General features: G+C 34.7%; 1 long non-coding RNA gene and 1 other non-coding gene across 6 annotated transcripts in view; one reads left to right on the top strand and one right to left on the bottom strand.

Moving 5' to 3' along the window:
* Positions 1-361: 361 nt before the first annotated feature.
* Positions 362-25,572, bottom strand: part of LOC103885294 — a 36,170-nt gene continuing 10,959 nt past the window's right edge. For 3 of the 5 annotated variants that reach the window (XR_004183792.1, XR_002522675.2, XR_002522676.2), the window contains one exon: positions 362-827. This is a non-coding gene — a long non-coding RNA (uncharacterized LOC103885294). Of the gene's footprint in view, positions 828-22,675; positions 22,769-23,345; positions 23,462-25,572 lie in introns of those variants that run through there. The other 2 variants (XR_648316.4, XR_002522674.2) reach the window with 2 other exon arrangements.
* Positions 21,221-21,322, top strand: LOC116275093. Its single transcript, XR_004184058.1, has one exon. It is a non-coding gene; the product is annotated as a U6 spliceosomal RNA (small nuclear RNA).

The following is a 25,572-nucleotide window of genomic DNA, read 5'->3' as shown; positions in this document are numbered from 1 at the left end:
ATAATCTTGAAAGTAACCGATTTTGATCAACTGTTATCACTGTTTGAAATCTAGTCTATAGAGACCCCCATGTATCAAAAAACTTCATTGAATGTACGTTTATACAAAATCTAGATTGGCATGGAAACAATGAGGCCAACCTAAATGCCCAACATGCACACACATGTTTGCTTTAATAGATGTAAGATACTGTAAGTAATAAAATGTTATGCAAATATTATTCCTCTATGACTTTTTTAAAGTAATCTAGTAAAGCATATGTTGAAGTTGTTAGTAAAGTAAAAGAAACATACAAGTAAATATAGATTATGACTATAAATACATTAAAATGTTTATAGAAAAAAGAATGGAGGAAAATACATGAAAAAGTAAATTATACTTTATTATGCAAGAGTTATTATAAATTTATTTTAAATAGTTTATTTATATATGAAGTAGATTCACTATGCACTGATTACAAACTTGTGTGAGTCTGGTGAGACACAACACCAATGCACACAAATTACACAAAGTGGATGTATTACTTATAAATAGACAGCAAAGGACAACGGAGGCTTAGGATTTATTGTGAGCTGCTCTCCCAAGGTTGAGGAAAGCAGCTTAATGTGGTTGAAGTCTTGACTGTGAGTGCCCCACTTGCACTGCAGCTCAGGGATCATGAAGGGCAGACCCAAGGGTAACATACATCAGGAACAACACGATATGCTGTTAAAGCCTGGAGGTACATTCTGCTTCTAAGGGAAAGAAGAATAGATCCCAGGTCGTTCTCACCAGTACAGCCCATCTCAGGATTTTGCATTCCGGCACATTCTACAATTTCTTGAGTACTACAAACAAGAAAAGAGAGGAGAACTGAGTTGGTGCAAGGCTACCTAGTGAATTGTCCTGCACTCTACTATGCATATTTGACCAGTAAGAATGTCTTATCGTAGCAGAACAAGCCTCAGACAAAACCCCTCAGACACCAAGATAGCGCAGGGAATGGCTTTAATCAGCTGGGAGCATGGGCAGGCTAGCGTCTTAAAATCCGAGCTCGTCAGATGCTTAACTTCTGTCCCTTTTAAGGGCTCACAACTCAAAGGGGATGCGCGTGAGGGGGTCATGATCGATTGAGCAAGCTGGGGGGTATGTGCCTGGGGCTGCGAGCACCGGTGGTCAGAATGAAACAGAACAGAACGGAAGGTTTCATACTGTCCTTCCGTACAATGTCTGGAATCTATAGATAATGTAACCGGTTATGTCAGGGGTCGATCTTTAACTACAAGGCTTAGACCAGGCAGGCCCAAGCCTGGTTCCTGATCTGGTTCACAGACGCCGGTCTACCTGCCTTTAGTTTCGCTTCTCTTTCCTTTTCTGAGTATAAAACAATATAAAACAATATAAGAAGGTCTCTCTCTTCCCTCATAATCACTTGTAATTTTACTGGTATGAAAAAATAATTTGACAGTGATGACATTCTTACAAATCTTACCTTATTATTTAATAAAAGTGTTTAAAATTTTGTTAAAAACGTAATGGTAAAGTATTTTACTAAATGGCATGTGAAGTAAATTAAATAGAAGAAACTTGCTTTTGCTCTCAAGATAATTACAGTATATTTGAAAAGATGAATATGACTTTGGAAATAATATCAAGAAAGACATAAAACTATACAGAGTTCACAAACAAAAAAGATAAACGAGGAGATTTCTTATTAAGATATTTTAATTAACTTTATAAAGGCTCCATACCATTGAAGAAAAAAGAAGAAGATTGACTAATTACAAGTCTGAACACTTGTAGTCGGGAGAAATAGCATGGAGACAGGAAAGAATACATTATGCATGGTGAATGATAACAGATCTAGTCTAAATTCTGTGCTATGAAGAGGGCAAGTCATTTTCGCAAACAGAGAGCAGTATATAAAATTCAGAGAGAAAATTACTTTTCCATTTCCTACATGTGATATATAAAGAGAGACACTTATATGTAAATAAATAGAGTAAACCTTAAACTGTTATGCTAACACTATTGACAACATATCATAAAATTTACTAAAATAAAAATGTAAAGGATGAAAGTTGAAATCACAGAAGAAATTAATCCTGGATCTAGGAGAGGAGCATTTGCTATTCAGAATCCTTATATTCTAGCAGAGTTCTTATATTTCTCTGTAAATAAATTGCCATAAAATTTGGCTTGAGCTTATAAATACCAATAGTACGAAAGGCCAAATATGAAAGGCCTGGGCTTTCCTGATTTGATTCGTGTGTTCTTCCTTTAAACTATGGGAAATATACTCTTTCGGAAAAAAGGGGCTGTGTCTACTAAGTTATTTTAAGACACTAAAATATATTATGTGTTTTGTTTTTGTATATCCTTTTTTATTTTTTAGTTGTTACTTAAACATAAGAAGCCATCGACAATTTACTTTTATTAAAAAGGAAATGCATCAGACAATTCAAAAGATTAGACAATTAGTAAGTGTTTCTCTCTTACTTCAGATTTATGGTAACATATTCCCAAAAAATAACTCTGCTAACAGTTTGTTTTAAATATTCTTCCACAAATATACTTCATATATGAAGAGTAATGTGCACTCATTTATAAATTTATACTTTTACAGAAAGGGAACATATACTATAAAAAAGATACCCTCTTCTATTCTTCCTTTTAGATCTACATAGCTAGCTGATCATTCATATCATTGATACTGATCCACCTTACACTTCAAAAGGAATCAAAATAACTATGTATTATTTTGTCTAATTTTATGAAGTTATCTTGGATTATTCAATTGGTACCTATTAATGGATTTTTAAAAATATCTGTCTTTTGCTATTACATAATGTTCATTAACATCATCTCTATTCTTTATTTATTTATTTTTTTGTCTTCCATGCAGTCCAAATTATCTTACTTTTTCTGTACAGACACAGCCTGTCTGTAGAATAAGTCAACACCAGTAGAATTTTGGGATTGAAATTAAGGTGTATTTTAAATGTGGATACATATTTTATCAACACTTTTTGAATAATCATTTCTCCATAAACTTAGGACATTGCATATTACTAACCTTATGATTATTGCTGTGATTGGTGACAACTGTTTTGTGGTGTAATGTGTGTGGAGTTGAAGAATTTTTATGGACTTTTTTTTTTTCTTTGAGACAGAGTCTCATTCTGATACCCAGGCTGCAGTGCAGTAGCATGATCACAGCTCACTGTAGCTTCAGGCTCAGGTCATCTTCCTACCTCAGCCTCCTCTGGAGGTAAGACTACAGGTACACACTACCACAGCAGGCCAATTTTTGTGGGTTTTTTTTATAGTGACAGGGTTTCATCATGTTGCCCAGGCTGGTCTCAAAGTCCTGGACTCAACCAATCCTCCTGTTTCAGCCTCTGAAAGTGTTCAGATTACAGTCATGAACCATCATGACTGGCAAAGTTTTATATTTTTAATCGGTAATTTTTTTTATTTTTCTATAAACTATATGTTCATGTCCATTTCACCATTGAATGTTAGGTATTTTATCTGTTTATTTTTAAGAAAATATGTCTTTGCAAAATTGATGATTTAGATATTTTTCTGAATCATTTTAATAATTTGTTTTTACTTGGAAAATTCATAATTATGATATCTTAAATTATTTGCTTAAAAAATATGATTTCAACTTACAGGCCCTGCTTAGAAAGTGACTCCTTAATCTAAATATACATTAAATGTAATTATCCTATATATTCCTCCAATAGCCTTCTAGTTTCATTTTTAACTTTAAATTATTATTGATCTGGAATTTAATGTTATATAATAAGTGAAAGAGGCATCTATCTATATTTTGTGATACATCTATCATGAACCAGAAGGCTGAAACTCATGTATTAAAATAACCACATTTTAATTCCCTCACAATTTGAAATAACTTGACATTAACCTACCAAGTTCACATAGGAATTTGGGGTTATTTCATGTCTCTCTATTCTATTTCATGATTTGCTTAAAAGTACAAGGTGATAGGAAATGCTTTAATTAAGTTTTAAATACCTATCTGACATGTTGAAATGTAAATTCTTAGTAAATACTCCTCTATAAGACTTTGTTTATTTTATATGCTATTTTTTCCATATATACTTTAAATACCTTTTGTCTAGTTCACACACAAAAAGCCTGTTAACATTTATTGTGATCATAATGTAGTTCTAAGTTAATTTAGGGAGAAAATATGTCTTCGTAAAACCATCACTGTTGTCAAATTTTACTTCATTATAATCAACAAAGTTAAACACTCTGCTATGCGTACACCTACAAGCTATAAGTTTATTTGTTGCAACAGGAAGCCCCTGAGATGTGGTAAAACAGTAAAGCATTTAGCCCTGTGAATGAAAAGTCTCAATTAAATAAATATACACAAACTTGGCCTTATATATGCAAACAATGAATGATGCCCAGAAGTTTCTGAAATTCTCTAAGATACGTTTTCTTACATTTATTACTGTAAACTACTAGATTTTAAAATATCCGGGAGATTGCAGTTAATACTGTGACTTAAGATTTATAACATCCAATACTAGTGAACTATTTTCCTTAATATTGCCGCAGTCAATTTTATAGAGCTATTTCATGAAATATTTTTATATTTGTTAATACATTTTATTTTTAAAACATTCTGATATTGGTATATCAGGAATCATCATTTTCATTTATAGACAAAACACTGAGTCTTTTAGAAATAAAATTTCTTAGGCAAAAAGGTTAATTAAAGTAGCTAACATGGACTATAAATTTCAGTAATTTTGATTTCTGATTCAATGTAATCATATTCATTATTGAATATTTCAGAGTCTGTACCTGAAAACAATTTTCATTTCACCAATTTTGGTCATTATTTTTGTGTGTGTGTGTGTGTGTGCGCACATGTGTATGTGTGTGTGTGTGTGTGTCTTTCTGTTTGTTTTTAGAGGTTTTCTGTTTGTTTCTGATTTTTTTGCTTGTTTATTTGTTAAAATGAAAATAAGAAAAATCAGTATTGATGAGAAAATATAAGATTGAGAACATGAAGAGCAAAGAAAAGTTTATTGTTATTATCACAGGGACTTGACTTTAAACGTCATTTATTCTTTTTGTTTCCTCTTTGGAACAATATGAATAACTGTTTTCAATTTCTAAGGAGTTTCCTTGGGGTCTAAGGATATTTGTCCACTTAAGATGCAAAATTATAAAGAACTCTAATATGAAAAGACCTCCCCATTACAGAGGAAATAGAGTAGGATAAATAAGCAGGAAATCTGAGAAAGTGTGTTTGCCCAATAATAAAAAGGAATGGGGGTTTAAATGGAGGGGGCAAAAGAAATAGAGCACATCAGCTGTGGATGTGGCCTCTAAATTTCACTACAATATCCTTGTGTCTTGTAATTATTGCCTTGTTCAAAATCTGCATTTCTAGCAAATATTGACTGAACATTTTATACAAACTTGAGAACTTTTTTCAACTTTGGGAGAGAGAATTCTGAGGACTTGATGAAGATTCAGTCTTAAGGAAAAATGAAGACAATAGAGGCAATGATCTTTGAAATCCAGTACAAGTGTAGCAGGACAGGCCGCAGACAAAAACCCTCAGACACGGAGTTAAAGAAGGAAGGGCTTTATTCAGCTGGGAGCTTCAGCAAGACTCACATCTCCAACCACAGAGCTCCCCGAATGAGCAATTCCTGTCCCTTTTAAGGGCTCACAACTGTAAGTGGGTCTGTGTGAGAGGGTCGTGATCAATTGAGCAAGCAGGGGATACATGACAGGTGGCTGCATGCACCGGTAATTAGAATGTAACAGAACAGGACAGGGATTTTCATAGTGCTTTTCTATATAATGTTTGTAATCTATAGATAATGTAACCGATTAGGTCAGAGGTAGAGCTTTAACTACCAGGCCCAGGGTGTGGTGCCGGGCTGTCTGCTTGTGGATTTCGTTTCTGCCTTTTAGTTTTTACTTCTTCTTTCTTTGGAGGCAGAAATTGGGCATAAGACAATATGATGGGTGGTCTCCTCCCTTACAAGAAGTTACAGAAAATTATCTCACTGAGCTCATGAAGAAATGGAAGCTGTTACTTAGAGCAGCTCTGGAAAACAAAACAAAACAAAACAAAACAAAACAAAAAAAACATAACTTGCCACGTCAGAATCAGGGGCTCTTTTCTCCCTCCCCTGGAAATCTGCTCTTCTGTTAATTCATCAACTTTCTTTCTGATTTGAGCTTCCTTAGATACACGATCCATCACTCTCTATTCTCTGAAAATAATTCATAGCTTCTTTGTAGCCTTGGCATCTTTCACTTTATTGCTTCTACCATAAACCATATATTTTTTTAAGTGTATAAGGGTGAAGTGAGGGAAGAATGGTAGTATCAAAAGAAAAATCATACAGAATAAAATTTAAAAGGTGACAAAGACTTTATTCAAGACCCTTGCAAAAATGGAATGAGTCTAGAACTCAGTCTGAGTTATGCTGAATTGAAAAAAAGAGCTATAAAGATTTTAAGGGCTAAGGTGGGAGGGACTATAGGCCACCTGTGTTTGTTAACTGGCCTTAAACTAAAGAAAAATAAACTTTCTCCTATCTTTACTACGGGAGATAGTTCTACAGTTTGGAGCAAGGCTCTGTAGAATGCAGGCTCCTACCATCCCACAGAAACTGGGAGATCAGGGCACTATCTGTCTTGATGCTTGCATTTCAAAGGAGTGCCTCCTAGGTCCTTGAGAAACATTCCTGGGTTGTAAACCTGGCAAGAGCTTTTAAAAAGATTTACATCTCAAAGAAGCAGAGAAAGAATTCACAATTACAAGTTTTCTAAAGTAAATGTTCTAAAAAAAGAGAGGTCAAGAGCCTAAAGTCAAAAAGAAGCCTGGTTAAAGTTTAGTCAAGCTGAGGTGAACATTAAGGCCATCTAGGTCAGGAGGCATAATCTCTCATGGGTGTTAACCTATGTACATGTGTTAGGTTTTTGATGATTTTTAATGCAGTTTTTTAACATTGCTTCAGGGTGAAAAGAATTATTTCCCTATGTAGACCCGTATAACTTATTTTAGGTACTATTATGTTTCATATTATAGCACATTTCCAAGAATCATTTTTATTTTCCTCTGGGATATCAGAGTGCACACATGGAATCTCAGGGTGAAAATAGTAAAAATGTTCTAAATTAGGAGCTAGTATAGAGTGTTGTAAGAGAGGCTCATGTATTTTGTACACTGGAAATGCAAATACTGGAATCTATCCCTACATTATTTCTGGTTCCTGCCTGCTCATATCTCTTGGCAATTGCACCACTCTCCTGCCTCTTTCCCACGTTCCTGTCTTAGATTTTAGCTATATTAGGCAAGTTATGGTTGAATTGGTAAGTCACTAGCTAGTAACATGTGCTACTGTTGGAGTAGAAATTTCACATTAAATTCCCAAATGGATCCTGAAATTTTCTGTGTCTAGGATGGCAGCCTTGGATCCAAGTAACAAAGTCTAGTGAGTTATTTTGTGCAAAGCCTAGCTGTATCTGCCCTAAGCATAATTATTATTAATTTAAGTACTTACTTGGAAGGGGTTTTAGGTTTGGCACCCTTGGTAAGTATTAGTTAATTTTCTCAATTGCAGTTCTAAAGAGAAAGATGTTCAACATCCATCGGGAAGAATTGACTTCCTTGAAATGAAGAATCAGTTCAGGAGGTTAGAAATAGAGGAGTACAGAAGGAAAGGCAATTTTGAAATTTCTTAGAAGGAGTGGAGAATGAGACATTGGGACACAAAGGGATTATAAACATTTATACATACACATGTGTACACGCACATATATATATATGCACACACACATAAATATATTTAAATTCCTAACTTTCTAATATTAACTAATATTCTTAATATTAATAATTGGCTCTTCCTTACTTGTCATAAATAAAGCCACTCTTAGACTGAGAAAATAGTACTCACCATCACCATCACCAACTTATATAGATCATTAGGCTTATTGACCCGTATTTCCAGCATATCAAAACATAAACCTGGAAACTAGTATGAGTATGGAGTTTGACCAGAAAATTAAATGTGTGTCTGTAGTGTGAACACGTGTGCCTATATTCCAGTTGCTATAATGGGTGCTAATGTTTGAATGTGTTCTATGAATTCACGTGTTGTAAAATTAATCCCCCGTGCAGCATTGTTGAGAAGTGGTACCTTTCAGAGGTAATTTGGTCATGAGGACTCTGCCTTCATGAATGGAATAATGGTCTTATCTCAGGAGTGGGTTACTTATCCAGAGAGATGATTCTTGATCAAAGGATAAGCTCAGCCTCCTTCCTTCTTTCTCCTGTGTGCTTTCTTGCCTTTCTGCCTTTTGCAAAAGGATAACGCAGTAAGAAGGCCCTCACCAGATGTGGGCTCCTCCACTTTACACTGCCAAGCCTCCAGAACCGTACAAATGAATTTCTGTTCTTTACAAATTACCCAGTCTCTGGTATTCTGTTACAGTAGCACAAAATGAACTAAGAAAATGGGGTTGTATATAATAATCACCTGGGCAAATTTTGAATGAAACACAGCAGAATGCCATTCCTGCTCTATATAAGAGTTTCTTATATAATGCAGTTCAGTGTATTTTCAAAAAGTTCCTCCCACTATTATGATGCTTTCATTGATTAAGAATTACTGGTTTAAGTTACTTATTTCTATAAATACTGAAGTAAAAATTTGTCAAATGGATACTATTCAGTATTCACTTTTACAAGAAACTATATGAAGGCTTTTTTCTCTTGATGTAGTCCCTTAATATTCATACATTGTGAATCAAAACAAGATATACTCATCCAAAATACCATAAGTTATCATAAGCCACATCAACCAAGTTTAAAAAATGTCTTCACAGTAATTTGGAATCATAATCCCATTATAATATTTTTATAGAAAAATACTACTGTCATATTTTTTACAGAAAACAATCCAGAATTGATAATCAAAATCTAAATTAGGTGATTATAAATCACAGCTCTTAACAAGAATTTTAGAATGTACACTGCAATGGATTATCTAGGAAAACATATTCTTCTAAAAACTATGAAACAAATGCATTTTGACATGGGATAATTTTTAATTGATTTAATTTTGTAAAGTCCAGAAATAACTATGTACTCATTTAAAGTGAAATTAATTGCCTAGAGGCCAATGTTCCTCTATTGAAACAAACTCAGGGATAACAAATGATTAATACACAAGATAAATAATTCATGCATTTACTTAAACATTTATTAAGCTCCTACCAAGTACAGATTACTAAGTAAAATTATGTTAGATCCCATTTCCTATAAAAGATTTTGTATCCTCTGCCTTCAAGAGTTATATTTTAGTAAATAAACTTATTTTCAAATTTTAACATCACTATAGTTTATGATATAGATAATACTATCAAGTGCAAAGTGTTGCGGGAAGTCAGGGACCCTGAATGGAGGGACCACTGAAGCCGCAGCTGAAGAACACACATTGTGAAGATTTCATGGACATTTATTGGTTCCCCAAATTAATACTTTTATTATTTCTTATGCCTGTCTTTACTGCAATCTCTGAACATAAATTGTGAAGATTTCATGGACACTTATCACTTCTCCAATCAACACCCTTGTGATTTCCTATGCCTATCTTTACTTTAATCTCTTAATACTATCATCTTCGTAAGCTGAGGAGGATGAATGTTGCCTCAGGACCCTGTGATGATTGCGTTAACTGCACAAATTGTTTGTAGAGCATGTGTGTTTGAACAATATGAAATCTGGGCACCTTGAAAAAAGAACAGGATAATGGCAATGTTCAGGGAACAAGAGAGATAACCTTAAACTCTGACTGCCAGTGAGCCAGGTGGACCAGAGCCATATTTCTCTTATTTCAAAAGCAAATAGGAGAAATATCGCTGAATTCTTTTTCTCAGCAAGGAACATCCCTGAGAAAGAGAATGCGACCCTGAGGGTAGGCCTCTAAATGGCCCCCTTCTGGGAGGCTGTCTTCTATGGCCAAAGGGATGAAATAAGCCCCAGTCTTCTGTAGCGCTCTCAGGCTTATTAGGATGAGGAAATTGCCGCCTAATAAATTTTGGTCAGACAGGTTGTCTGCTCTCAAACCCTGTCTCCTGATAAGATGTTATCAATGACAATGCATGCCCGAAACTTCATTAGCAATGTTAATTTTGCCCCATCCTGTGGTCTTGTGATCTCGCCCTGCCTCCATTTGCTTTGTGATATTCTATTACCTTGTGAAGCACCTGATATCTGTGACCCACACCCTATTTGTACACTCCCTCCCCTTTTGAAAACTGCTGATAAAAACTTGCTGGTTTTACAGCTTGAGGAGCATCACGGAACCTGCCAACATGTGATGTCTCCCCTGGACACCCAGCTTTAAAATTTCTCTCTTTTGTACTCTTTCCCTTTACTTCTCAAACCAGCCGAAATGCTTAGGGAAATAGAAAAGAACCCACATTAACCATTGGGAGTGAGTTCCCCTGATAGCAAAGAAAATGCACATTTAACACAGAAGGGTGTTTTTATATACACTTTTGGTGAAAAGCAATCATGAGAAACTTGACTAAATTAAAATAAATTTTGTATTTTATTATAGAGGTAGAAAGTTAAAAATTAAATATGCAATTTATATTAATTTACATTAAGTTATATTAATTACAATTTATATTTATAAAACTGATACAGCTGAAAATTAGTTCCAAGTTTTCTTTGAAAAAATGGTATTAGAAGCATTTATAATATTTTTAGCAAGGATAGTACATACTAGTGGAAAACAACTAACCTAGGAATTTACTATGAAAATGCAATACAGGTTGCCATGTAACTATTTGTAAGTAACTATTTACATAGACTGGGTTTGCAGCAGCAGATAGGGATTTTAAAAAGAATGAATCCCCAGTTAGCTCTGATTCAAGGAATTATCAGAACTTTACATCTTAAAACAAACCACCTCCAAAATGTTTTATTTGTAAAAAATATTCTAAACAATCTTCAATCATCTCATTTTTCTCAATACTGATCAATTATCATGATTCTGCAAATTTGAGTGACTCTCAATGAATACACTCGGGATATTCAGTGTCTTTCAGTTCAACCTTGCCTGTTCCCTGTTTTGTTTTTCTGGGCTGAATCTGCATCAATAGCTCAAAGGATTGTGCATTAGAAACTTATATTTTATGGAAAAAAGCACATATTCTATAATGTTTTATTTAAAAATAAAAGTATCTTCAAAAACAATCATTTCCTTTATTAAAGATAATAGATTTTCAGTGTTGTTGCTCAAAGAAAAGAATTGCCATATAATACTGATATTGCAATTTGAGTGACATCTCAAATTACTTCCATAAATTTCAATCTAAATAGAAGAATCAGGCCGAGGAATCCTCAAAATCAATTATGCCCTAAGTGGTACCCTTGAAATCCGTATATAAAGAGGGTGCATTTTCTAAAAGAGAACTATCGCTTGAGAAAGGCAAAATTGAAAGGAAAAGTATAAGAACATAGATTTCACCTATCTCAGAAATACATGCTAGCCAGAGTAGTCTCAAGAAAAGACACAATCATGAGGTGAAAAGAAAGCTACTTCAGTCAGCAAAATTAATACAGCTTGGAAATTAAAGGTAATATAGCTGAAAATTTCAAATTTGGCATTTTCTCAATACTGAATCTTAGTAGTGAGAATTATAAATATATGCCAAGGATGTTAAGTGCTTTTAGGAATCAAAGTTCATGCAAAGTCCTCCAAGGTTAGGCAGAATTTTTTTATTGTCAGTGAAAAGTTTCCTGAAATAGATGCCAGTGTTTGAAATGTTACCTGAGATGAAAGAGAGAAATTAAACTGCAATAGAGAAATCAGGATTTTAAAGGGAACACAGAAAATTTAGCTGATCCTCCTAGGTCAGTGGCATTTATTTAGGCCCTTAACATAGTACGTCTGGCTTCTCTAACCAGTTTTCTAAAATAACTATCAGACTCTCCTCTTGAATCTTTTCTGTGACTATTTTCTTTCTTTCTTGTACTCTAATTTATCTTGAACATGATCTCTGAATTAATGTCCTTTCATTCTGTTAGTGTTCAAAAAAATCTACAACAGCTCCTAGTTGTCTTCCTAAGCAGATTTAAATTTTATTCTCTCTTTTCTTTTTCTTTTCATTTATCTGCATTATTTTTATCTCCCACTTAGACACTACTCCCAAGTATGGACTTTTCTCTAGAGTTGATATCGTCATTCTGTGTACAGTGTACTTGCCTAGTATAACATTTCTCAACTTGCTTCCTTGCTGAAACCCATCTTCTCTCCTTCATAAGCTGAAATTCTTCCTATCCGTTCTTCATATCCAAGCTTCATCCTAAATTCTACTTATTTACATTTTTCTTGTTTTTTTTATAGTGTTTTGCAGATACACTATTTGCTCTGAATAATTTATAATGTAGGCGTTTATCATCTTGTTTTTCACTTTTATATACATTGAATCTTAAAACATATATAAGACAGTAAGCTACTGAATGACATGAACTACATCTTATGTTTTTATACTATAGGATAGACAGTGAGTACATAGATGAAGGTATTTTGTTTCATTTAATAAAAGTGGAATTCAAGGAGTATTATTAAAATACATGTTATACAATGAAGGATAACTAATTAAAAATTAGTGAAGGAATTGAGAATAAAGGTAATGTGGTAGTTTTCCATGTGACTTAAAAACAATAGAAACTGGCTGGGCATGGTGGTTCATGCCTGTAATCCTAGCACTTTGGGAGGCTGAGGTGGGTGGATTACCTGAAGTCACGAGTTTAAGTCCAGCCTGGCCAACATGGAGAAACCCCGTCTCTACTAAAAATACAAAAAATTAGCTGGGTGCAGTGGTGCGTGCCTGTAATCACAGCTACTGGGGAGGCTGAGGCAAGAGAATCACTTGAATCCAGGAGGCAGAGGTTGAGGCAAGTGGAGATCACGCTACTGCACTCCAGCCTAGGCAACAGAGAGAGACATCATCTCAAAAAAAAGAATTGAAATTTATTGACCCATGATCTCTTTGACTAAATAAAACACCAGGTAACTATTTCACCTGCCAACATTATTATTTCCTACAATACAGATAATTCATGTTTTTGTTTTCCCATATATTTTCTGAAACTTCCTTGCCCTACTCCATATGGAGATCAGGCACATGGGGGTGGCTGGTTGGGGGTAAGAGGGAATATATCCAACAAATTGTTTTTCCTAGGCTTCTGGGCTAATTGAATTTAGTTTAAATATCCTTTTATTATTTCCTGACTTCCATTTTCCGTTAAGATCTCAGTTGTCAGTTATACATCTTTTTCATTAAATGCTATACATCACTTTTCCCCTCCAGCTTCTTTTAATATCATCACTTGGTCTTTGATTTTAAGCTATTTGATTATAATACACCTAGGTATTTTTTTCTTTGTATTTTTCCTACTTGAATTCACTGGCAATATCTTTCAACTGACATGGGAAGTCATTCACCATCATTTTTTCCAGTTTTTTTTTTTTCTAACTCTGCATTCTCCTCTGAGAACCACCCTCCCTGTCACCTTTTTTTTTTTTTTTTTTTTTTTTTTTTTTTTTTTACCATGTTCTGCATATCTCTTATGCTTTGTGTGTTTTATGTGTCTACTCTTTTTTCTCTCTCTGTTTTAGTTTGTGTATTTTTCTAAAACTGTATTTCTGAGTTCAATACATGTTCTAGGCAATGTATGGTCTACTATTTATCACATTCATGAGACCCACTTAACTCTTCTTTATATAAAATATATACACATTCTATTAATTTTCTCCATCTATTTAATCCCCATTGTTTTCCCTTTTCTCTTTTTCTACCATTTATAAATATCCATGGTTTGAAGTCCTTATAGAACAGCTATAATAATTATATCATCTCTGGGTCTGCTCTGTTTATAGACTACTGTATCTCTTTGTTACATATAATTCATTCCTGTTTAGTCATATGACTGGTGATTTTATATCTTATCTCACCTATTGGTTATGAGACATTATAGAGACACTGGATTACATTGCCTTCTCCATCTCCTAGGTATATTTGTAGGGCATGGATCTTAAGCCTAGGATCTTTTTCTTCATTTTACAGCATGGTTTTCCTTTAACAGAAGTCCTGGGTTTCACTAAAATAGCTTATTTTTTTGCTGAGCTTGAATTCCAGTATCTTTGTAGAGTTTTGCATCCACTAGAAGGAAAGTAACTAGAAAAGAGGAATATTACATATTTATTGCTTATCAAACATCATCCAAACTAGTGAACCAAATATACAGTATTTTATAGAGTTTTGTGGCTCCTTCTTCATAATGATTTTCTCTTTGACTCCTGAAACTCAAGTCAGAAAGGCAGCAATGAATACAATTTCACTTTTTTCTAGCCAGTGATTGTATTCATTCATTTTCACGCTACTGATAAAGACATACCTGAGATGGGGAAGAAAAAGAGGTTTAATTGGACTTACAGTTCCACATGGCTGGGGCAGTACAGTATGAGGTGAAAGTCACTTCTTACATGGCAGTGGCAAGAGAAAAATGAGGAAGAAGCAAAAGCGGAAATGCTTGATAAACTCATCAGATCTCATGACACTTATTAACTATCATGAAAATAGCACGAGAAATACCAGCCCCCAAGATTCAATTACCACCTCCTGGGTCCCTTCAACAACATGTGGGAATTCTGGGAGATACAATTCAAGTTGAGATTTGGGTGGGGGGACGCCAAACCATAGCATTCTGCCCCTGGCCTCTCTCAATCTCATAACCTTACATTTCAAAACCAATCATGCCTTTCCAACAGTTCACCAAAGTCTTAACTCATTTCAGCATTAACCCAAAAGTCCACAGTCCAAAGTCTCATCTGACACAAGGCAAGTCCCTTCTGCCTATGAGCCTCTAAATTCAAAAGCAAGCTAGTTACATCCTAGATAAAATGAGGGTACAGGTATTTGGTAAATACAGTGATTTTAAATGGGAGAAATTGGTCAAAACAAAGGGGTTACAGGGCCAATGGAAGTCCAAAATTCAGCAGGGTAGTCAAATTTTAAAGCTCCAAAAAGATCTCCTTTGACTTCCTGTCTCACATCTGGGTCACGTTGATACAAGAGGTGGGTTCCCATGGTTTTGGGCAGCTCCCCCTCTGTGATTTGGACGGCACAGCCTACCTCCAAGCTGCTTTCATAGGCTGGTATTGAATATCTGCAGCTTTTCCAGGTGCACAGTGTAAGCTGTCAGTGGATCTACCATTCTGCGGTAGGCCTTCTTCTCACAGCTCCACTAGATAGTGCCCCAGTAGGGACTCTGTATGGGGGCTCTGACCCCACATTTCCCTTCTGCACTGCCCTAGCAGAGGTTTTAGATGAGGGCACCATCCCTGTAGCAAACTTTTGCCTGGGCATCCAGGCATTTACATAAATCTTCAGAAATCTAGGTGGAGGTTCCCAAACCTCAATTCTTGACTTCTGTGCACCTGCAGGTTCACCACCACATGGAAGGTGCCTGGGTTTAGGGCTTCCACCCTCTGAAGCTGCAGCCTAAGCTGTCTGTTGGCCCCTTTCAGCCATGGCTGGAGCAGCTGGGACAAAGAACATAAAGTCCCTAGGCTGCACACAGCATGGGGACCCTGGGCCTGGCCCATGAAACCCCTTGTCCTTCTGGGCCTCTGCGCTTGTGATGGTAGGGCCATGAAGGTCTCTGACAGGGCCTGGAGACATTTTCCCCATGGTCTTGGGGATTAACATTAGGTTCCTTGATGCTTATGCAAATTTCTGCATCCAGCTTTAATTTATCCCCAGAAAATGGATTTTTCTTTTTGATCACAGAATCAGGCTGCAAATTTTCCAAACTTTTATGAATGCCTTTAACAGAAGCCAAGTCACCTTTTGATTGTTTTGCTGCTTAGAAATTTCTCCTGACAGATACCCTAAATCACCTCTCTCAAGTTCAAAGTTCCACAAATCTCTATGACAGGGGCAAAATGCTGTTTGTCTCTGTGCTAAAACATAACACGAGCCACCTTCACTCCAGTTCTCAGGAAGTTCCTCATCTCCATCTGAGACCACCTCAGCCTGGACCTTATTGTCCATATCAGTATCAATGGTTTAGGCAAAGCTATTCCAAAAGTCCCAACAAAGTTCCAAATTTTCCCACATTTTCTGGTCTTCTTCTGAGCCTTTGAAACTGTTCCAACCTTTCCCTGTTACCCAGGTCCTAAATAGGTTCCACATTTTCAGGTATCTTTTCAGGAATCCCCCACTCCTGGTACCCATTCACTGTGTTAGTCCCTTTTCACACTGCTGATAAAGATATACCTGAGACTGGGAAGGAAAAAAGGCTTAATTGGACATATGGTTCCACATGACTGGGTAGGCCTCAGAATCAAGGCAGGAGGCAACAGGCACTTCTTACATGGTGGTGACAAGAAAAAATGAGGAAGAAGCATAAGCAGAAACCCCTGATAAATCCATCAGATCTCATGAGACTTACTATCATGAGAATAGGATGGGAAAGACCTCCATGATTCAATTACCTCCCCCTGGGTCCCTCCCACATGTAGCAATTCTGGGAGATACAATTCAAGTTGAAATTTGGGTGGGAACACAGTCAAACCATATCAGTGATATTGCCACTTTCTGTTTAAATTCTATTTACCTGCACTGTGATTTTGGAAGTGCTCCTAGAGAGAAAGCCAGAGTGCAAGCCTGATGGTTCATTTTATGTGCTTCTCTTCTCTCAAGGACTCTCAGCTGCATTGTTAATTTCCCAATGTCTGTTTGAAGTGTTTATATAAACTTTCTATTGTTGTTGTTGTTATTATTATTATTATTTAGTTAGTTAGTTAGTTACTAAGTGGATAGAATAAGTAAAACAGCATCTGCATGGACAGTGCTGGGGCCTGCTTTTCTTGTAATTCCAAAATTTCATGGCACAGATGCTTCCTTGAAGAGAAGTTGAATATTGTCTAAATGTAATGCAGTCAAATCTGTGCATGGAATAAAAGTGAAATTTGTTAACTAGGAGGAAAGAATATGGGATAGGTATTTATTGCTTATGAAACATCACCCATATTTTCTAATTTCTTGTTGATATAGTTTGGCTGTGTCCCCACTCAAATCTCACCTTGAATTGTAATAATCCTCACATGTCAAAGGCTGGACCATGTGGAGATAATTAAATCATGGGGACAGTTTTCTCCATACTGTTCTTGTGGTAGTGACTAAGCCTCACGAGATCTGCTGGTTTTATGAATGGGAGTGCCTCTGCACAAGCTCTCTTGCCTGTTACCAGGTAAGATGTGAATTTGCTCCTCATTCACCTTCTGCCATGATTTTGAGGCCTCCCCAGCCACGTGGAACTGAGAGTCAATTAAACCTCTTTCCTTTATAAGTTACCCAATCTTGGGTATGTTTTTAATAGCAGTGTGAGAACAGACTAATATACTTGCTTTAGGATTTGTACCAATCTGGCAAAGAGATATGAGCAGAAATAATATAATAAAAGATATGAGCAGAAATAATATAATAAAAGTCTCTGTAAAATTCTCATAAGAACTCTTCTCTTTGAAGCTCTTGATATGACAAGAAAATTCTTGAGTCACTAGTTAGAAGTAATCAACCAAGCAGCATTGGACTACATCTGAATAAAAACCATTCTTTTTTTTTTAATTGAGATATAATTCACCATTTAAAAGTATACAACTCAGTGATTGTGTTTTTTTAGAAACACGTTAACAACTTGTATATCTAGATGGATGGTGTACAAAAGAGTGGTTTGTCATATATTTTTACTTTTCTGTGGGTTTGTAATTTTTTTTATTATACTGTAAGTTCTGGGATACATGTGCAGAATGTGCAGGTTTGTTATATAGGTATACACATTCCGTGGTGGTTTGCTGCACTCATCAACCTGTCAACTACATTAGGTATTTCTCCTAATGCTATGCCTCCCCCAAGTCCCCACCCCCCAACAAGCCCCAGTGTGTGATGTTCCCTTCCCTGTGTCCGTGTGTTCTAATTATTCAACTCTCACTTATGAGTGAGAACACGTGCTGTTTGGTTTTCTGATCCTGTGTTAGTTTGCTAAGAACAATGGTTTCCAGCTTCATTCATGTCCCTGCAAAGGACATGAACTCATCCCTTTTTTATAACTGCCTAGTGATCCATGGTGTATATGTGCCACATCTTCTTTACCCAGTCTACCATTGATGGGCATTTGGGTTGGTTCCAAGTCTTTGCTATTGTGAATAGTGCTGCAATAAACATACGTATGTATGTGTCATTATAATAGAATGATTTGTAATCCTTTGGTTATATACCCAGTAATGGAATTGCTGGGTCAAATGGTATTACTGGTTCTAGGTCCTCAAGGAATTGCCACACTCTCTTCCACAATGGTTGAACTAGTTTACACTCCACCAACAGTGTAAAAGCGTCATTTCTCCACATTCTCTCTAGCATTTGTTGTTTCCTGAATTTTTAATTGTCGGCATTCTAACTGATGTGAGATGGTATCTCATTGTGATTTCTATTTACATTTTTCTAATGACCAGTGATGATGAGCTTTTTTTCATATGTGTGTTGGTCGCATAAATGTCTTCTTATGAGAAGTGTCTGTTCATATCCTTCACCCACTTTTTGATGGGGTTGTTTGAAAAACCATTATTTTATTGTGTTTTATCACTGAGATTTCAGGATTTATTTTAGAAACACAGCACATTCACAAAAGTACCATATTTAGCGCCGAAACTCTGGATAAATTCTAGATATAGTTATTTCAATTATTAAGCATATTTTACCACTAGATTCAGAAAGCCCTGACTAAAAGAGAAAAGAGTAATGGTTTTTGGTTTTCTTTTTTAATAAAAGAAATAGTAACCAAAAAACTACTGCTTTGTGGAGTAGCAGTGCATTTAAGTCTTCCTGAGTTTCCCAAGAAAACAGACACCGGGAATAATATGTTAAGAAAGAAATAAGTTAATAAGTAAAACATCAAAATTATTTTAAACAAAAGTAGGTAAAGAGGTAGCAATAAAATTTCAAAATTCCATTGATCTGTGCCAAACTACCAACATAAACAACACCTTTGTATATAATTAACAGTGTGCGAGAAACTAGAAAGAAGATAAATAAAATAATTTCTGGCAGCTCTGATGTTGGTATACCCAGAAACTGCTAAAAATGATTCATTCAGACAGCAAGAGAAGACACTATGGAGTGTAAGTCAGATGTAACAATCTGAGGAAAATAGCTAAACAACAGCAGAGGAGGCTTTGCTCTCTCCATTTCAAGGGGAGTTTGAGGGGACTCGAGAGTGTTAGTGCTGAGATTGTCTGGGTGTCATGGAAGTTTAAAATCAACCAGCCAAAGAAGGTTTCTTCCAGGGCAAAGCCCATGCTAAAGAGAAACTGTTAGGAAGAGAACACAAATTCAGCAAGAAAAACATTCTAACAAGAGAGAAACATAGAAAGAGAGACAAAAAATATTGATTTTAATGAAGAAGAGGGAAATCAAGAAGGTTCTCAGCACTTGAACTAACTTGTTGATACTTCACTATAGAAAGCTCTGGAGTCATAAAGCTATGAAAGTTATCCTGGCACATTCCCATGCTGGGTAATTTAATTTGAAAAATACTTTAAAAAAACCCATCTCGTGTAAATATTTAGAATACAATAGGATGTGGATGAATTCCATACAAACTCAACCCAGGTAAAAAGAAAATTATGAGCAAAATAAACTATTTTCAAACAGCAAAGACATACCAAAATAACATGACCTTCCCACTTAACATTTTTTGGCAGGAAAACTAGCTTAATATTCCAAAATAAGCAGTGAAATTAATTTATGAAAAAAAGAATAAATAAGAACTAGAAAAAAATGTTTAAATTATGTAAATAAGGAACTTCTGAACTCTGAGAGAGTTGAGAAATGATTTAGAAATACATTTCAAAAGTTAAGACAAAACTAAATAGATAATGAAAGGTAATGCATATTCTAAATAATATGGTAAAAGAAATAGTAGAAAATAGAAAAATTGAAATTAAAATCAAGCAAAAATAAAGAAACACATAAATGAGGGAGGAACTGAAAGAAAAAAAAGATAGGGAAAATAGTTCTAATGTATGGATTAAAAGACAAAATTAAAACAAAAGCGAGAGCAAAGCATAAATATGAAAAACTGCAATTTAATAAAACTTTTCTGAAATAAAATAAGAATGATCTCTTCCTATTGAAAAGGAATACCATGCCTCTGCAAAACTTTTCCCAGGCATCCAAAACCAACACATATTGCGGTAAAATGATTTGACTTAAGCTTCAAATGATTTCACAAGTGAATTACTTTAAAGAACTTTAAAGATAATCCTAGTACAACTTCAACAATTTTAAAGCATAAAGGGAGCAAAACTTCAAAAATTCTTGTAATAAGGTGAATATAACATTGATTATAAAACCTGATAAAAATCGCATAAAAGAGGAAACTATAAAACAATTTTTCATGTGAATATTAATAAAAAATTTCAATTTTTAAATGTAATATAATTATAATATAAACACCATTTTTGAGCTAGAAGAGTTTATTATAAAGTTCATGTGAATGGACAAACAAGCAAAAAATAGGATGATTGTAAAAATTGTGAAAAGGGTATGCTGGCCATGTCCTATATGAAATGTATTATGTATCTCTATAATTAAGATGGTAAGATATTACACCATGAATGGGCCAGAATAGCACATCTGGAAATGGACACATTTGCAAATACAAATTTAGTATATCATAAAGGTTGCATCAGAAATCGGTGAATTAAAAATGTACTTTATACTAAGTGGTATTGGGATACTGGCATAGTTATATGAAGAAAACAAAATTATCTTCTTACTGTATGTACAAATATTAGAAGAAAACATGTATGGATTCATCTATAAATCTAAAAGTTGGTAAAATAGTCTTACCTGTGACTCACCATGTAGAAGCAATAAAAGTTAATTTTAGTTAGGTAACTTGTCAAAAATATCTATGACAAATAAATATTATGATCAACAATGACAAATGACAAAATAGTGAAACACACTTGCAACAAAAATGTTTAAAGTCCATCAAGAATCATTAAATAGGACTTTACGATGCAGGAATTTTGTAATACAGACAATTTAGATACATCCTAAGGACAAAAAGAAATGCAAGGTGTTGCTTTAGCAGCACATATACAAAAATTGGAATGATACAGAGATTAGCATGATGCCTGACCAAGGAGGACATGCAAATTATGAAATGTTTTATATTTCTGTACACTTAAAATGGTTAAAATGGTAAATTGTATGTAGTATATATTTTGCCATAATTAAATATATATAAATATGAAAAAATTTTAAAATAATGTGGAAAGCAAAAAAGTGTTAGACAAGGACATCTTCAAATGTTTTCAGTAATCATAATTTCAGGAATAATAATGGTATTGGTTTCATTATGTTTACATTGATACTAAAAAAGTAAAATGACTAACTTATTATATCAGTCACAGTAATAACAATGAGAATAAAAACCAGACATGATCTTCCATCGATGTGACACAGCTGAAAGCTTACAACTCCTCCTATGAAGTGTTCTTACTAAAAAGTAGGACATAAATTATTAGATCAACACTCTAGTTTTTCACAGGAAATAAAGAGGTCTGCAGACCATCTTAAGTGTCACAAAAGGTTACAATTCACAATAAGCAAAATCAATAAGCAAAATCTTAAACATGCCAAATTATACAGAGTCAATGCCATGGGTTTCTTTATTGAATAAATTGTAAAAAAATGAAATAAAATAAAATAAAACTATACCAATTTACTGCAATGTGTATACTCTCCTGATTCAAACAAACTGACTCTAATTTAAAAACACTATGAGATATTGGAGGAATTGTGAATACTGTGTTTCTCATAACACTAAAGAATCATAGCCATCTACCTTAGGAATAACAAAAATATTGAAGTGACTATTTTTAAAGTTTCTTATAGATACATACTGAAGGATCTATAAATGCAATAATAGGTTATCTACATTGGACTAAAGAAATACCTAGGGTTGGGTATGAGATGAAGAGTAGATATAGACTTAGAGCAAAATATATTCACTGTGTTGAAACTGAATATTAGATTCATAAAGATTCATTGTGTTATTTTTCTCTCTGTTATATACTAATACATTTTCATAAGAATTTTTTAAGTAATACCAACAATAATTTCAAAGACCAAATAGTATTCAATGAGAGAAAATATTTGTTACAAGTTATTTACAAGACTTTGATTGAGGAGGAACAATGAAAAAGAACTTAAGCTTATGCAAGCTTCATTTATTTTCTTTTACAACCTTTTTGTTTCACATTGTTTCAACCCACTGTCACATGTACCCTGGCTTTCCTATTTTCAGATGAATATAACTAGACATACAGAAATTTGTCAACCAAAAATTTTTGTCAAATTCTTTTGTGATGAAATAGATATATTTGGCCTTTTTTTTCCCCTTATGTAACAAACTAATCTTAAGGATTAGACATCAAATGCCAGCTATTTTTTCTAAGTCTATTTGCTATTTACTCTCTACCAGGGGGAAATGTGACCTCATTGCATGTTCCATATAACACAACAGTACCCTAGTGATTAGTGCATCAGGTCAGATGGGAGAAAAACACATGGCTCTGCACTTATAACCACCTGCTCAGCCATAACCCAGTTACCAGGGAATCTAAAGGGAAAGAAAAGAAAATGTTAATTGATTAACCACAGGGGACAATAAATTGAAAATATTAAACAATATCCTATATTTATATTCTTGATACAGAGGTAACAGCCTCCTGAAAATATTTATCTTTTAAGCTCTATTGAGCTATAGTAAACATACAAATGTTTTTATTCATTTTAAGTGTGTGGCCCAGTGTTTTTGAGGAAAGTCGACCTATTACCACAGTCAAAGTTTAGAACACACCCATCACTTCAAAAAGTCCCCTATGCCCCTTCCAGCCAATCCCCGATCCAACTTCTGCAGCTAGGCACACCCAGTGATCTACCAGTATGCAAACTATAGTTCTGCCTTTTTGTAGAATTTTAGATAGGTTTCATACAAAACCCTAACATATGTGCTCTTTAGTGACTAGCTTCTTTTACATAGTTCCTGACAATGTAATACTGGGAAACTTTGCAGTATAATTCAAAAGGAACTCCTTGATGTAATAGGGATACCACTGAAAAGTAGGGCGGAAGGTCTGAATTCAGTCTCTGCAACCCCAGTCTGTATGAACGTATATTTCTTAACTTTCCTGCTTTGTCAACAGTCAGATGAGAATAGTACGATTCTGCTCTCCTCAAGGGTGCTGGGTCGGTCTAACTAGAGAGGGTGAACAAAGTGCTTTCTATGGTGAAGACATTACATGGATGAATTCTAGAAAGACAATCAGAGATAAGAGAAATAGGCATTTTTAAAGATGCTATTAATCTAAATAAATGCACATAAACATATAATTTTAAAATTCTACTTCTTTAACTGTGGAGATGAGAATAAGAAGAAGAGAGGTTATGAATGGATGGTAAAAGGTTAAATATAATAGAAAAAAATGGAGTCAGAATTATAAGAAGAAAGAACAACATTAAGCCTACCTAAATAAAAAAGCAAGCAATCAGCTTAAAAAGTAAACTACATTATTTTAATTTTTATCATTATCATCAAAACTTACCAAGAATTTATTCTACACAGAATATATTACTTGACAAAGTTACAAATATAAAATACATAAAGCATATTATCTATGCAGCCATAAAAAAGAATGAGATGATGTCCTTTGCAGGAACATGGATGGAGCTGGAGGCCATTATCCTTAGCCGACTAATGCAGAAACAGAAATCCAAATATTGCATGTTCTCACTGATAAGTAGGAGCTAAATGAGGAGAACACATGGACACAAAGAAGAGAACAACAGACACTGAGGCCTACCTGAGGGTAAAGGGTGAGAAGAGGGAGAGGATCAGAAAAAAGTAACTATTGAGTACTAGGTTTAGTACCTGGGTGAGAAAATAATCTGCATAGCAAACACTCATGACTTGAGTATATCTATAGAACAAACCAGCACACCTATCCCTGAACCTAATATAAAAGTTTTTTTTTAAAAAACAGAGTATATGAAGATTGACATTTCTAATATCAAAGTAAAACATATATACACACACACACACACACATACACACACACACACATATATATATTTTTGCTATTAATTAGTTTTACCTGATGTCAAGGCAGGAGACAATATAAGTTACCTCTCTGTGTCTACCTCCTTACAACCATGATGGATGTCCATTCCTGGACCAATTTTTTTTGGCATAAAGTTCTCCTATCCCTCTCTATAACCTAAAGAAAGGGAAGCAATTGCAGAATCAGGGGCTTAAAGATTTCTGAGACCAAAGAGGAAGCTTAGAGGGAAGCGCTCCAGTTTGGGATAAAAGAAAGCTTATGATTCTTGAGCAGGCATAAAGGATGATGACATGTGGAAATGGGAAATATGGGCTATACAAGAAGAAATGTTATATGGGCAGTCAAGTTTTGACAGTTGGAAAAAAATACACACACACACACCAAGTTAAATGCCTGGACAATCTCACCAGTTTTCACGTGGATGGAGCTGGAGGCCATTATCCTTAGCAAACTAATGCAGAAAAAGAAATCCAAATATTGCATGTTCTCACTGATAAGTAGGAGCTAAATGAGGAGAACATATGGACACAAAGAGGAGAACAACAGGCACTGAGGCCTACTTGAGGGTAAAGGGTGGGAAGAGGGAGAGGATCAGAAAAAGTATCAGAGCCCAGTAAAATATCTGAGATCTCTTCATTAATGATGATGTGAGGAGAAAGAATTTGATCTACTGAACTGATGTAGCTAGTTAAAAATATAACTAATTCCCCTCAATTCAGTCACTGTGTCCAAGAAAATGTACAAAATATACAAAAAGTAAAATTTAAATTAGTGTAATAAATGTTGAAGTATGTAACATATTGGACAATAGTTTTATTCGTAATAAAAGTGAATCATTGATAGAACATTTGAACATACCAGGCAGAAGTTAATTTACATAAAAAAATTAAAAATTTAAATTTTAGAATTAGAAAATAAAATATCAGAAAACATTACGTAATGTGCTCAATATTAGTAGTAAGAGGATCAAAGCCAGATTTTATAATTCTAAGAAAACAGTTTACAGCTCCTAAGATGGTTGCCATACCTTTACGTATTTGTTCAGTATAATGTATTGAGTGCCTATAATGTATCAAGTTCTGTTCTAGCTGCTAGAGATAAAGCAGAAAGCAAAACAAAGCAGTGAACAAAAATAAAGCCCCTCCGTTTGTGGAGTATATATACTAAAGGAAGGTTGCAAGATAGTATATAAGTGATAGTGGCAGGAGACAGACAAATTCTTAGGGAGACAGGGGCAGGTCCCCAGTGAAACCCGGCCTTCAAACCAAAGACAATTTAAAACCTGAAAACGGAGCTGCCAGTT

The sequence above is a fragment of the Papio anubis genome, chromosome 5, assembly GCF_008728515.1.
Source record: "Papio anubis isolate 15944 chromosome 5, Panubis1.0, whole genome shotgun sequence".
NCBI classification, from domain to species: domain Eukaryota; kingdom Metazoa; phylum Chordata; class Mammalia; order Primates; family Cercopithecidae; genus Papio; species Papio anubis.
The sequence above is the reverse complement of the archived record's forward strand: the minus strand, read 5'-3'. Positions and strand labels throughout refer to the sequence as shown.